This window comes from Ptychodera flava, chromosome 6, assembly GCF_041260155.1.
Source record: "Ptychodera flava strain L36383 chromosome 6, AS_Pfla_20210202, whole genome shotgun sequence".
Taxonomy (NCBI): Eukaryota; Metazoa; Hemichordata; class Enteropneusta; family Ptychoderidae; genus Ptychodera; species Ptychodera flava.
In genome coordinates, this window is record NC_091933.1 from 32,738,797 (window position 1) to 32,752,641 (window position 13,845).

At 40.4% G+C, this 13,845-nt stretch overlaps 1 protein-coding gene across 7 annotated transcripts in view; it reads right to left on the bottom strand.

Annotated features, from left to right (window-relative positions):
- Positions 1 to 13,845, bottom strand: part of LOC139135523 (GATA-binding factor 2-like) — a 76,346-nt gene that overhangs the window by 55,197 nt on the left and 7,304 nt on the right. For 4 of the 7 annotated variants that reach the window (XM_070702951.1, XM_070702942.1, XM_070702949.1 and 1 more), the window contains exon 2: positions 4,311 to 4,508. The gene's annotated coding sequence lies outside the window, so the exon portion shown is untranslated. The remainder of the gene's footprint in view (positions 1 to 4,310; positions 4,509 to 13,845) is intronic. The other 3 variants (XM_070702943.1, XM_070702941.1, XM_070702950.1) reach the window with 1 other exon arrangement.

Genomic DNA, 13,845 nt, shown 5'->3' on the forward strand with positions numbered 1-13,845 from the left:
CTACAAATTGTATTTATCTGCAACAAAAGTCTGGCGATTTCATCAACTCGTTTACTCCGCACGGTGATGAGCTAATTTCTAAATTTACTTTTTGGTTCACTTATCTGCCCTCACCATCAACGCGAATAAATTTCGCACCTTTGCGAAACATCAGACATCGCTCTAGTGGAGGTGTTGAACGCCAGTTTGTTGATATTCCCGTCACGCTATGCACGCAAGAAAAAGTCAATGGTGAAACTGTCAGGTTAGCAGAGTTTTTACCTATTGATTACGCGGAAGAGCTATTTGCCCGGAGTAAAAGAATTATCAAGTAACTGAAGGTTATTCTCCAAATCGTATCAGCCCTAGGAGGCAATAAACTAATTCACTTTTTTTTTCTCGAAAATACAATAGGCTTACGGAAATGACCCGGTCGTCATCCCGAAATGTCGACCGCGGCGTGACTTGGGTTGGTGTCTCTTTACATCTTAAGGTGACACCGCCAAGTCACAAGAAGTTTGCGGGGGGGGGGTGGAGGGGAGGGGGAAAACCACCTATGTCTTTCGACTGGTGAAGGCAAACAGCTAGCAAAAATGGAGGCACAGCTGCGTAGAGACACAGAAAATTGGCCCATTTTCGTGGCCCTTTATGGCTTCCCTTTTACTTTCCATTCACGGGCTGACAAGCCTTCGCTGCAAATCGTTGCAAATTTGGAGACAGCTTTGCAGGGTCTTTTGTGGCATACATCTGATCGGCAAATTACGAGAAAATTCGCTTTTGTATGGCTTGTTACATTTACAAAAGGGCAGTCGGCATGTAGGACGTGTAATTTGCCAAATGACTGCGCTACCAGTACACGCTGAAGTCGGATGGGTAGAATGAGTTAATAGTTTTCGGACACGCTAATTATTCGAGCTGTTGTACGTTTCGTCTCTGAAATGGCACCCATTTGTTCTTCTTCGCTACTTTCTCGCTTTCTTGACGCCCGTTTTTGCGCCGCATTTTCGATTTCAGCCTCTTTGCCGTGGATGACTCATGCCAAGTTCGACTTGACTGGCTCGTTTGATGTCGTGCGAGTAACACGTTTTTCACACTTTCACTCGAGAAATGTCTCCAACGAATGTAACCTTTGCGCGACGATATCCACAAAACATTAGGATCGCTAAATTTAGCAAAGAAATGCGATCTGAAAATAATACTTTGGGCTCCCAATCCACTACTGTGAATTATTCAGCGACGTTAAGTAAGGGCGGCATATGGGGTACACCGACTATGGCATATGGGTGTAATGGGAAAATGATGCGTAATTTATAAGCCGTGTTCGAGCCAGAGTTGGAGACGCAAGGTCGAAAATACAGCCCTTTACTCCAAATATTTACATACAAAAAACAAATACCAAAATTGAATGTACTGTAGTCTCAACTGAAGGCACCACGCGGCATAAATGAACCATAATTGGTCAAATTGGAGTTGAACCCCTCAAAATTTCGTTTTGGAGTTTTCTAAAATCACGGTCTTCCGACTTTCGTGCGGTAGAGCCGTGATGTTGTTTTTTTTAAAAGGAGACGCGCAAAAGAAGCGCGAACGGAGTAATTAACCCACTTGTGTTCAGGAGATCGGTAAAATTGCACAGTGAATTATATATGAATTTGGCTTGATCAAGAATTTTGTTCAGTGACAAATACAAGCGGTACTACGATAACTGAGTTTTGGAACAAAATTATGGTAAAGTAAGTCGTTTTTGAGGTCTTGAAGCTGCCTCAATCGCTTTGAAAACAGCCATGGTTACCAAATTTTAAAAAAATACACTAAATTTGAAAGTTGAAAAAATGTCGCATTTACGGTGAAGGGGTATAAGGTTTATGAAATGGGCCATGTTGATGTCTCGATCGACAAGAGGAGTAAAAAGAACCAGAAATTGACAGAGTATATAATATTCAAGGTGCTGTTTTGGCTGGCCATTCCTCTCCAACTGTATCTGCCAAGCTACATCAGTATTTTGACGGATCCATGTCAGTGCACGATTAAGGTATCCGGTCGATTCTCGAGCTCTGTCATGCATAAAGACTGATCACTTCCTAGCATGGGACCCATCGGTTTTGCTTTCTTTATAAAGAGTTTCTTGCCCTGAGCAGTTTGTATTGGCAAGGGGATCTTTGGTAGCTAAAAAGTGGGCCGTGACGGTGTATCGACTGAATTAGCAATATGATGTTCGCGAATAGCACTCCAAACGGTATAACAAGGCTGATCATATTAAGCTTGGCCAAATAAGCTCTAATTACCGCTGATTGCAATACAGGGAGAGGAATAAAGCGCAGTGGAGTGAAGCCGCGCGGAGTCGTGATTTATTGATACCGGGGAGCAATTTGTCCAGTTGTAGCGGGGCTGCATCTGCGCGCTCCTTTCCCTTATTATGACCGACTTCGGGGCGAGGGGCAACCGATAATCCGAGACGAGTTCCACCGAAGGTGAGAAAAATTGCCGCTAGATTGAAATATAAGACAACGAGACACTTGCATTGAGTAGGAGAAGGTTAGAGCGATCTAGAAAGAAAACGGCTCCATTGCATTTTACTGGGGAAATAGACACTGGAGTTGTTAAGAATACATTATGAATGCATGGCCAGTTGCTAGCACCCAAAAGTAGACATCAACTTTGGTTCATACTGATGGTGGCCCTCGCTAAGATTCACGCTGATAACGATGGATTTCCAGTTCCAATTTATATAAAAAAAGTACTCCGTCTAGACTCATGGAAATTCAGTTAAAAGCCGTCGACATCACATGAAACAGAAGTGCTGGATATGAGCAGGGGGAAATGGGCACTGGTAGCTGTGTGGTACACCAGGGAATTGGTCGACTGCAGTTGGAGCCTAGGCAAATGGCTTCTGTCGCAAATCCACTCCTGGGAACGTAGAGAGCACTTCTCATGATCTTTCAACAAAACACCAATAGCCATAATTACTGCTAAACTTAAGTTGCTACTCATTGCAAAGACACTGTACATCTCATACTTTATTCACACAACCGGAAAAAAATCCACGTTGTTTAAGGGGCGATTATCATTTACGTTGGTTGATAAATATGTAGGGAGATGGCAAAGTTTTGTAAAAAAACTGACGTCTGGATCTTTCATATCGATTCCGATTTTCGTTAAAAGGGAATGGGTGACTTGGAACTGTTCCGGCAACAATTTGGAGGTGGGTCACGACCGTACGTTTCTCTAGGAACCCTTCATCCATCACTGTTTATGTTATAGTTGGTCCGAGATGTGTCTTAAAAGCTACATTTATAAAGAAAAGTATCCCCGTGTCGACAGTAAAATCAGCGAGGTGTGCAGAGAGACTTTTTAAAATGATCACGCATATGCTGAAGACTTAGAGCGTTAGACTCTGCGGAGACGAGATATTCTCAGCGAGACAAAAAGGCATGAGAAATTTATTTATTTTTCAAATCCCCACTAAATCCCTCGACAAACTTGTCCCGTCCGCCGTTGAGCGGTAATTGATCACCTGCCGTACTCCCAAAACAGCCCAAACGCATCTTCCCTATAGTTTAAGCAGCAATTTTCCAGCTATCTTTTAAGGGGGAACGATTTATTCGTTATAAAATGGTAAAACAATATCAGGCAATTTATTTGCATGGTGCTTGGGGAGCGCACTCTGGCTGATAGCAGTATGGCCCGCTGTTAAATGTGTTTCGGCACAGGCACAGGATATAAAAAAATCTGGGATTTGTGACGCATTCAGGAAGATCGTAAGTAGACCTATCACTCATTCCAGCGGTAGCATCACAATCAACAGTGAACGATGTCGAGTTTCGATTGTGAGCATCATTTACTCAAAACCTATTCCACACAAATTCAAAATTAGTTGACAGAGAGAGAGAGAGAGAGAGAGAGAGAGAGAGAGAGAGAGAGGAGAGAGAGAGAGAGAGGAGAGAGAGAGAGAGAGAGAGAGAGAGAGAGAGAGAGAGAGAGAGAGAGAGAGAGAGAGAGAGACCAATATGCTGTATGATGTGATAATATTGGCTATATTATATAATATCTTCTAACTTCAGAGTATCGCAGTATCACCGTCCTTTAGAAAATCTGATATGCATTTCCTTGCGCTTCGAATGTAGTTAACAAGCTTTAATTAGCCTATCGGTGTATGGCAAACTATTGGATAAAGTATATCTCTTGCTTGCCAACGATAGCGCTTAAGTGAAAACTTGATAAGTTAACTTGGGATGTTTTTTGCCGCTATGATCGCTTGTCTGCGCGATGATCGTTAATGTCACACGTTGGTACACGCGCATACATACAGTGATAACAAGCGAAGGCAAACTTACCGTTATCGGCGCAAGTCTTGGATAACCAGAAAATTAGCTTCACGTCGGGGATGATGCGATCTACTGTCAGTCCGATCACCGACTGTAATCTGCTATCCGGGTTCCTCTCTGTTATTCGCTGTTAAATAGAGTATCGTGATGGACACAAACGACAGCCGGTTAGACAATCAAAGGACCTAAAGACAGCGCACAACACATCTGAAAAGAAGCAGTATCTCTAAACAATCTCTGACATGAAGCTCTCGTTATTAAAAAATCAGAGAATGCCAAAATATTTCAATAAAAACGTTCCTTCCGGCCCTCGTGGGGGTCTGCACACAAATGAATGATATTTGAGATAGGGGTCTCTGCACGACAAACCTATCTGATCGATAGCACACGAGGATGGACATTGCGATGGTTAGATTCTATTGAAATCAATGTGAGACGGCGCGGAGCATTCATTTCCCCTTTTTGAGTTGGGACCAACAATTTTTATCGGTAACAGCTGGGATGGAGTTACGCCTTTTCCGAGAAGGGAAGTTTAGGGTATGACAAATCCTGCGCACGATAAATATCTGAAGAATTGATATAAAAAGACTTCCATATCGCTAGCTGCTTGAGCGCCCATTGTGTATCAAACAATGTGCCGTTTTACCTTTTTAAAATCAGTTTTATTTTTCGTAAATATGTAGTTAAACAATGGAATCTCCTTTGTGTTGTTATCAAGTTTATTTGAAAACGCTTTCCTCCCCCACGAAGGCAAGCTTGTACAGATGAGCTCACCCCTTAATAAAAAAAAAATCAACAGTAGAAAGAAATTAGCGACCACTACCCCCACCCTCCAATGATACCATTTGTTCATATTTGCTCGGCCTGAAAAAGGAAACTTTTGAATTACGCATTGTTCCTAGATGTCACGTGATTTCTAAAATTCAAACTTTCCTTATGACCTTGCTATAAGTGAGATGGTCGAAGTTTTATTAGACGAACCGTGAAAACACTTGCTTTCTTAGCGTCTTGAAGGAATATACGGATCGGGTGGTGTTTTTTCTCGTTGCATGTAATGCGTCCACAACCAGAAGCATTAACTCCAGCAGATGAAGCGAAGCGCGGTGACTTTCGATTCGTTGATCCTATCAAGTTTGCCGCGTTTCCTGGCGTGCGTATGAGAGCCGAACTAACTCCGTGATTTTTTTTAACACAAATCATGTACCTTTCTTCCTTCCATGCGCGCTTGCAGTGTGACAGCAAGGCTTAAAAGGCCTGCTTAACACGATATAAAATACTTATTTCCCGAGGCTATGTCCCCTGCTGTACCTGCGTACTTCTTTTAACCCGAGGAAAACACATTTGGAGCGGGACACAAGAGAAATAGAAAAACCTGCTCGGCGCAAAGTAGCCGCAATCGAGTTTCAGTCTTCGTTATTCGTCCCAAGAGACGCGTCAACAACTTCAGAATGTCTTTTACGGGAAGTTTTTGAAAACCTGCAGTATGACTGATGCCTCGTCTAATTATGCAGACTCAGGATTGTAGAGAATATAAAATCGGAGATGTTACCGGAGATGCTGGCCGAGATGAGAGCTTATCAGCTCGAGCTTCCTCCACGTCGGAACATGTGTCTGACGCAATAATTGTTTTAATATCCCTCAATTAAAGATTAAATCAGAATCTACTTCCCATTGTAAAACACACGAGTGCTCTGAATACATCTTAGAATCCCTTTCATTACGGAGACTATCAAGGTCGGAAACGCCGCGGCATTCCTGAAAACATACACGTATCCATTGATGTTAAGTACAGTACTATATATATATATATATATATATATATATATATATATATATATATATATATATATATATATATATATATATATAATATATACATATACATATATAATGTATGTATGTATGTATGTATGTATGTATGTATGTATGTATGTATGTATGTATGTATGTATGTATGTATGTATGTATGTATGTATGTATGTATATGCAATATAGTATATAACATAAACAGTAAACACACGTATATACTGCATTTACCATATATCTGTTTACATATCTGTGTACACAATATCACATATAAGCTGCCTATATAATATCACACTATATACAGGGCTCGAAATTAACTTTTTTTCCCTGGCAGTCCAATTGGGCTACCATTTTCTGAAGTTGGTAGCCCAATGACAATGGCTGGCAGCCCATGCATATTTTAGTTGTGGGATTTATTTCATTAACAAGAGAAAAAAATACTATTTTTCAAGATTCTGTCAATAGAGTGAACTTATTAGTCATTTAGTCATTATTACCCAAAGGAAACTTGTATAATTGACGACAGTGACACTAAAAAGTTTTGGTGACCTATCATTGTATTGACAACCCGTTTCATTCCCGGAATCGTATGCCAATTCTGACTGTCGTCATGGCAATGACCACCACCTTTTCAGCAGGGCTAAAAACAGACCATGGGCTTTCTGTAGTAGGTGTTTGTGACAGATACATTTTGATCAAAATGCAATGAGAATACGTTTTCATTGGCCTTCATTTTCTGTGCCCGTCATCCAAGTACATAAGTTAAGATATTGCAACTTTATTGCAAAGTTCCATGGCAAGATCGTCTTTGTAATTTGCAAAACAAAGTCATAGTCTGGCCTCACTGTGTCCAGCTGGGTTTGACTGCATTTAGCTCGTCTAAAAGTGAAAGACCGGACATGGCACGCAAAGTACTGACTGAATTTCATGTCCCAGGCTTTGGCAGTCTATGTGGGCTACCATTTCATGGATTTTGGTAGCCCCAAGAAAATGTTGGTAGTCTGTGGACGCGGGACTACCGCTAATTTCGACCTGATATATATATATATATATATATATATATATATATATATATTATATATATATATATATATATTGGTATTTGTTTAGGTCACATCTGTGGAGTATCACTGTATAGTACTTAAAAGATCAGTGTATATCACATAATATATATATATATATATATATATATATATATATATATATATATATATATATATATATATATAAAACACTATCTTAGGGCTGGTTATTGTTCTTAAAACGTGCGTCTTAGAAAAAATCGAATTATTAAAACATTTTATGAGTAAGTTATTGAAATACATTAAAAGGTTGTTTCGTGCCATAAATACGTTTTCTTCGATAAGGTATAGATAGCGGATTGATAGCGGGATATAGTAAATGTTCTTAATTTTCTTATTATAACTTTGTAAATCTCTGCCGTCCTTCTCTTGATAACTTTTCCCTTTTTTTAATTTCTGAAATGGCCTGACTGCGATACGATAGTTCTATGAAACTTCAATGCTACTGTGAATGAACAAAACGGTAGATGTACTGGTTATAAAACTAGAATAAGCCATAGCATGAATGTAGCATAATGAGAGAATTTACATGTCTAAAAGTTTGCTTCGTATATTAACAACTTAAAATCAAAAAATGAGCATATGCATATTTTGTTGTTACATTCCTCCAGAAATGAATCATATAAGTCGTTTGCAGATGATTTCGCTGTCGACCCAAAGGATACGGCAAAACCTGGCAAATTAATGACATTTTTTGAGAATGCAAAGCAAAGTTTCACGGTTCCGAAGTAGGATAGATCGGATAAATGGAAACGGGCATTTTGCCTGGGCCTAATTGTATTTTATGTAATACAATAAGGAAAAGAAGCATTTTGTTTGATCAACGCAATGATTAGTACAGGGGGAAATCTGACGCTCTGGTTAACTACAATATTGATTTTGTCTGATATCTATTTCAAATTTAGCCATATCTCTTTTCTTCTCTGTCTTACATCGTCAGGCCAGTGTTAAAAATTTAGGGCCGTCAATAGCTTATCCTAGGAATAATAGGAAAGAATAACACGAAATCAACGCTTTCCATGATTTTGGTCAGCTGGCGAACCGAGCCATTCATTCAATCCTCGTTTTAAAGTATAAGAGAATATAGGGAGCAATAAAAAAATCTGTTGTATCCCCCCTCCCCTCATGCCCCCCACGTTGGAGATTCCAATCTAAAGACACAGCTTTGGCTAACAGACCCCCACTGGCGAGTTCTTTTGTGCTGGGCATATTGCAAACACATAGGTTGTGGATTCTGTGTCGTGTTTCCAGCTTTTGTTGTGCAAAGCACCGGGCGTGTGCCGGCTATTGAGATGCAGAGATCCGTGTTTCATTGGCGGGACCACATCTTTGTGAGAGAGCGGCGCTGGCTGCAGCAGCAGCTCTGTAGTTCAGGGTCGACCTTTCCACCCATCCCCCGCAACCAAGTTCGCGAAGCGAGGTCAAAGGGCAATGCGCCAGGCAGCTCAAGCCGGGCCCCCCACCTTTCCATCTTGTCACTAGTGTGCTGTGGCGATTCTTTGTTGTCAAGGGCCATTGTCATTGCTAATACCCAGACTGGTGTATTGTTTATGTGCCCAATCATCTTTTTTTAATTTCAAATCACAAACGGTTTGGTTTGTTAGCGAAAATGACCTTTTCATGTTGTAGCAAAAATCTCCGGACAGGTTTCGCTGTAGGTTTTTAATTGGTATTTCAACGTCGTTACCGGTGTGACCTTTGAACTCTTGTCAGTTATTCTTCATGGAATTTTCGATGTTTCTCCTCGGCGGACTCATCAGCATTGTACGCCAATAATTCATCTTCCGTGTGACGCACTAAAAACTGTATCCCTCTCTCGAAATAGATGCAATATGCCTTGTGTACATTTCGGTCTCATTTGTCATTGCTAGACAGGGCACCCATCAGTAACAACCAATTAATGAAACCTGTTTAGCTAGATAAAATAAGAAGGAATTTGGCAAAAAAAGGAAATTACGATATATAGCCATTCTTTGAAATGTATTTTTGTGCGCAATTTCACTCCGGATTTCGAAAATTCGTTGACGTCGTCCGGTGAGACACTCGACGAGTTCCTTCAGCGTGTTTCTGAGACCAAGAAAGGGAAAAACAACTGCAAATAGGTAATGATTCGGTCGTGACATATTTTAATGACAGGGAACAATTGAAAGAACGAAATTGCGAGAGTAGCACACTAATTGATTCGCTATTTTTCATCTTCCGAGATCGAACAGAAACGTCTGAAACCCGGATGGGTCTCTCCAATCACCAAATTAATCGGTTTATTCCGACATCAATTAAAGTGGTCGGCAGCGACAGCGATTTAAAGAGGAAGCCCGAAGTGATTTGACTTATAGACGAATAACAATCGATTAATTTCGGACTGTTGGTAGAGCTTAGGCTTGTCTGAGCTTAGACGGACGGGCCAAGCAACAGCAATCTAATCAAGGGGTAAAGACAACCTCGATTAGATGGGGCAAAGTTACATTGAGGCTCCCCATTCTGTTGATAATTATCTTGGAAATGTCTGAGTATTTTTTCTTCTTTGTGACGATGTGCTGAATGTGGAATGAAACGTGTGACCTTAATCGGAGTTAAAAAGTTATCAAACGGGGCTACACGCAAAACCACTCGAGGAAAGAAATCGCGGAATAAGAACAATCAGAAAATGGGGGACCAGAGCCAGGTAACATGTCTTCACAGTCAGAGCAAATCAATCAGTCAAAATCTTAATATCGGCATCTTTGCTGTCTTGACCCCTGATGGAGTCACACAACGAGTAAAGAAACAGTATACACACAAAGTTTAAGATTAAACCGTAGACAAACGAGAGAAGTGCTCCGGATTGTCTGTGAAACGCGACTCTGGAGTGAAATTAACAGGAAATAACAAGGGGTGATAGGCCGTCTGGTTACTTGATATGATGGCATTTACCGATAGTTCTATGTCAAGACAGACAAGGAGATTTCTCTCGTCGTTTTGTGTATGTGTACACTTCGTTTTTGTTGGGTAAATAACATGATAAGGCGTCGGAATCAGAAAACAAAGAGCCAAAACTTGTTCGCCGCTGGCTGTGTTATTGTCGTGAAAAGAACCGCTTGATTTCATCCATTGTCAATATTTTTCAGGTGACGGTGTTTGATACATTCAAATTCATTCAAATGTTCTGAAGCAAGTGGACTTTCACAATGCTCTTGTTCTCCTCCCCTTCTTTTCCCCCCGAGGAATCCGCCACCGATTGTTTAAAGCACAACAATTGAATATATACAATCACGGTTGCAGGTTCTTTACAGTAAGCCGTGTAGAGTATTTCGGAATGCATAATTGCTACAATTGACGCCTCAACAGTTTCTTTGTTCTTATTCAAATTACAGTATTGTAGTTGTTAAAATTGCAGCTTAAAACAAAGTTTACTTTGTTTATATTTCTGTCAATGTCGAATCGCTAGGAAATTTCGGTCGATAATCTGATTTTTCTCATTTACATCCCAGAGCAACATGAATTTCCAAAAGCCCAGGTCAATAGGCAATCTCGGTGTATGATCACAATCGTTGGCGAAGGATGTCAAAGTATTTCATAAAACAGTTACCGCACAATACATTAGCACTGATGTATAGTTACATTGAGGATGGGAACTTTGCTTTGGAAGTAAACTTTCTCTGTTTCAGTTTTAACGGCGGAGAAAACCGTGTAAGGTCACTAACCTCATCAATAATACTCAGCCTGCAAAAATGTAACTGCGAGTAATTCTCCAATTTATAATGACATTTTGCCTGGGCTAAGGTAGAAAGGTGAATGGGAGGCGGGGGGGGGGGCACATTTGGTAATGTAACCACCACCGATAAACTCTTCTAGATATTCTATTGCATATGTCTAGTTTAAAATAAGTTTTACTTCAAAGTCCAAGATGACATGATCTGTACATTACAAACTATGTCGGGGCTAAACGCTTCATACATTACAACTTCATGACAGCAGAGGTGCATATCCCATAATACCGGTCACAGAATAGTATAAAAACAGACGAGACTCACATCAAAACCAATACAAACATTATGCAAATAATCATAACGGTACTTTCCCGCATCAAAATCATATAACAAATCGCCCATCATGAAATGAGCGAAGGTTATAGATGGTGCAGATTTTAATACACATCAGTGATGCAGAAGATTTTCATGTTGTTTTGCTTTGTCTATTGCCTGGCAGAAAGAACACGACAATTTAAACGACACTTTTAACAGAAAACGTTTGTCATAATGTTGCTATTATAGTTTTACTCTCTCCATATCTAACCCCGGGAATGTTTTACACTGATAAAAAAATAAAAATAAAAAAATAAAACAATACAATTTCGTCAAGTACAAAATGAAACTTGACTGTTCTTATAAGCAAAGAAGACTATCGTTGAATTCCATTATTTTGGAAAAACGACACACCAGCGTAAAATCTCCTGAATGATCTTTATCAAAGAAAACTTCATAAAATTGCCTTAGTCAAGTTATCGAAAACTAGTCCTTGTAGATGATTTAGCTCGTATCGCCTAAATAAATCATGTATGCCATGGTTATTGAAAAAAAAAAACAAATGCGTATTTTGTTGAAAAGAAAAGTATAGTCGAGGCATAGTTTCATAAATCTGACAAAAATCCAATTTCCTGCGTTTCACCCCCAACTATCAACCTGAAAAATCCTCAACAGCTTCTCGGTTATTAGTCTTCTGTCACATTTATAGATAACATAGTGTCATGGCTTATCTCGTCACAGCCGGTACGCAGCATCAACCACGGTTATTTATGAATAGATTTGATCTTAGTTTTTCCCTGGAATTTGTCCGCTGAATGTTCGTAAACCGTTTCCTCCAACAAATGCGTGCCGCAAATGAAACTTCATCCAGCAACCCTTTTTTTGCGATTCATAGTTAGTCTTTGAAGTTCACTGTAAACACTTTTGTAATCAAAGTATTTTTTTTTATCTAGTTATGTATTTAGAGTGGGTATTCAGTTTGAATCAGCCGCACGCATTATAACCGTTAATTAATTCGAAACTAACATTAATTTGATTTTTGTAGTGACCTTATTAATCGTCGGTATTCAGCTAAATTTTCGTTTTTCGAATGCAAAAGGATGCACGTTGTTAGGATGTTCAAATAAAGCAAAATATGGATATTTTCACTTTGGGGATTAAAAGGGGATTATGCAATCTCGACGATCCGATATCCCGCCAACCACAACATTTACCAACACTGGACCTTCAGTGGAAAATTGATCAATTTTGCTAATTGCTTCACGTCGTTATAGTCTAAGGGTTTGATTATTTCGTAAAATTATAATGGTGCGTATTTACTTATAAGCGGTGAATGTAGCCGCGTCATTATACTGAAATAGACATTTTGAATAATAACGGACCACCGCTAGTATTGCATTCGTAGTTTCTAAATCTGCCTAGTCGAAAACTTTCAACTCGATTCATGCACGTTTCACTAATACAACGACCGTTTTGCATCTGGTTTATCATTTCCCTTGAATAATTTAGCGAGAATGCTGGAAACAGAACAATTTCTCATGTAGTGAAAAACGACAGAAGACGGGTGGATTAACTGTTCTTCTGTCGTCTTACGTCAGCGGCCGTAGGGACTTGAGTAAATTTAGGCTCGCCCAGGCATAAATTTACTCAAATGGAACACTGCTCAGCGAGTGCGTGCCGCGCGAAAAGCGCACAGCGCGTCTGCGATCGACGATTTAAAGTGACGATAGACGCAATCACGGCTATGTTGAAATACGACGGCTAATTGAGGAGCGTTGTACCAAGGAGCGCTCACGCAACACTCAATGTGACCATGAAGCCATATGTCAAGTGCTTCGATTCATGTCCTCACTTTTGAGCAGCCTTACACTGTACCTTCATTCCTTTCCCTGAGGTCTGACATTTTCACTGGCGGAGCAAAGCGCTGACACTACAGGCCCCTCATCCACGCAATTCGTCTTCACAGACCCTGACACGCCGCAAAGGAAACGTCGAAGACGCTTTTTTCCCCGGATGGTGTCGATGACAGCTTTTGGGGCGTATTACACACCGCCTCGCTTCTCGGCTAGTGGCAAAGTCACCGACGTGTGATTAATCGGCACAGACAAGGCGGGAAACTGACTAGATGCTCGGTCCCTTTTTTCACGTTCCTCTTCCTGGCCGAAAATGGGCGACGTCGACAATTCTCGAATTTAAACGCGGGGAATGGACGTTTCGTCTTGTCTGAGAAATAGAGCCGTTAAAAAGCCATAAAATGGGCGAGAGGTACCGATGAAACATTTCTCTAGCGCTCGCATTTGGCGAGCTACGTAACGTGGCGAATTACTACTTTTCATGCAAAATCTGTTCGTATTACCTCGACGTAATTGATGAATGAGACGGGGCGTAGATTTGTTATTCTAAATTTTTAGTCAGACATCTCAACTGATGGTTGGTTTATGATGTCAACTGGCTAAACTGGCGACACAGCACGTTCTTTTCGGCTTACCAGAAACGGGGGGTTGGGGACAGGGACGCGGCGAATATTGCCACGTCCCCTGACGAGTTTTGATTTTGACTGTCCGTTCTGATTTTTAGGTCAGCAGTTGACTGGAAATTCCGGACACAAGAACACTGAATAAACCACTTTAGCTAAACCTTTTGCTGAATATA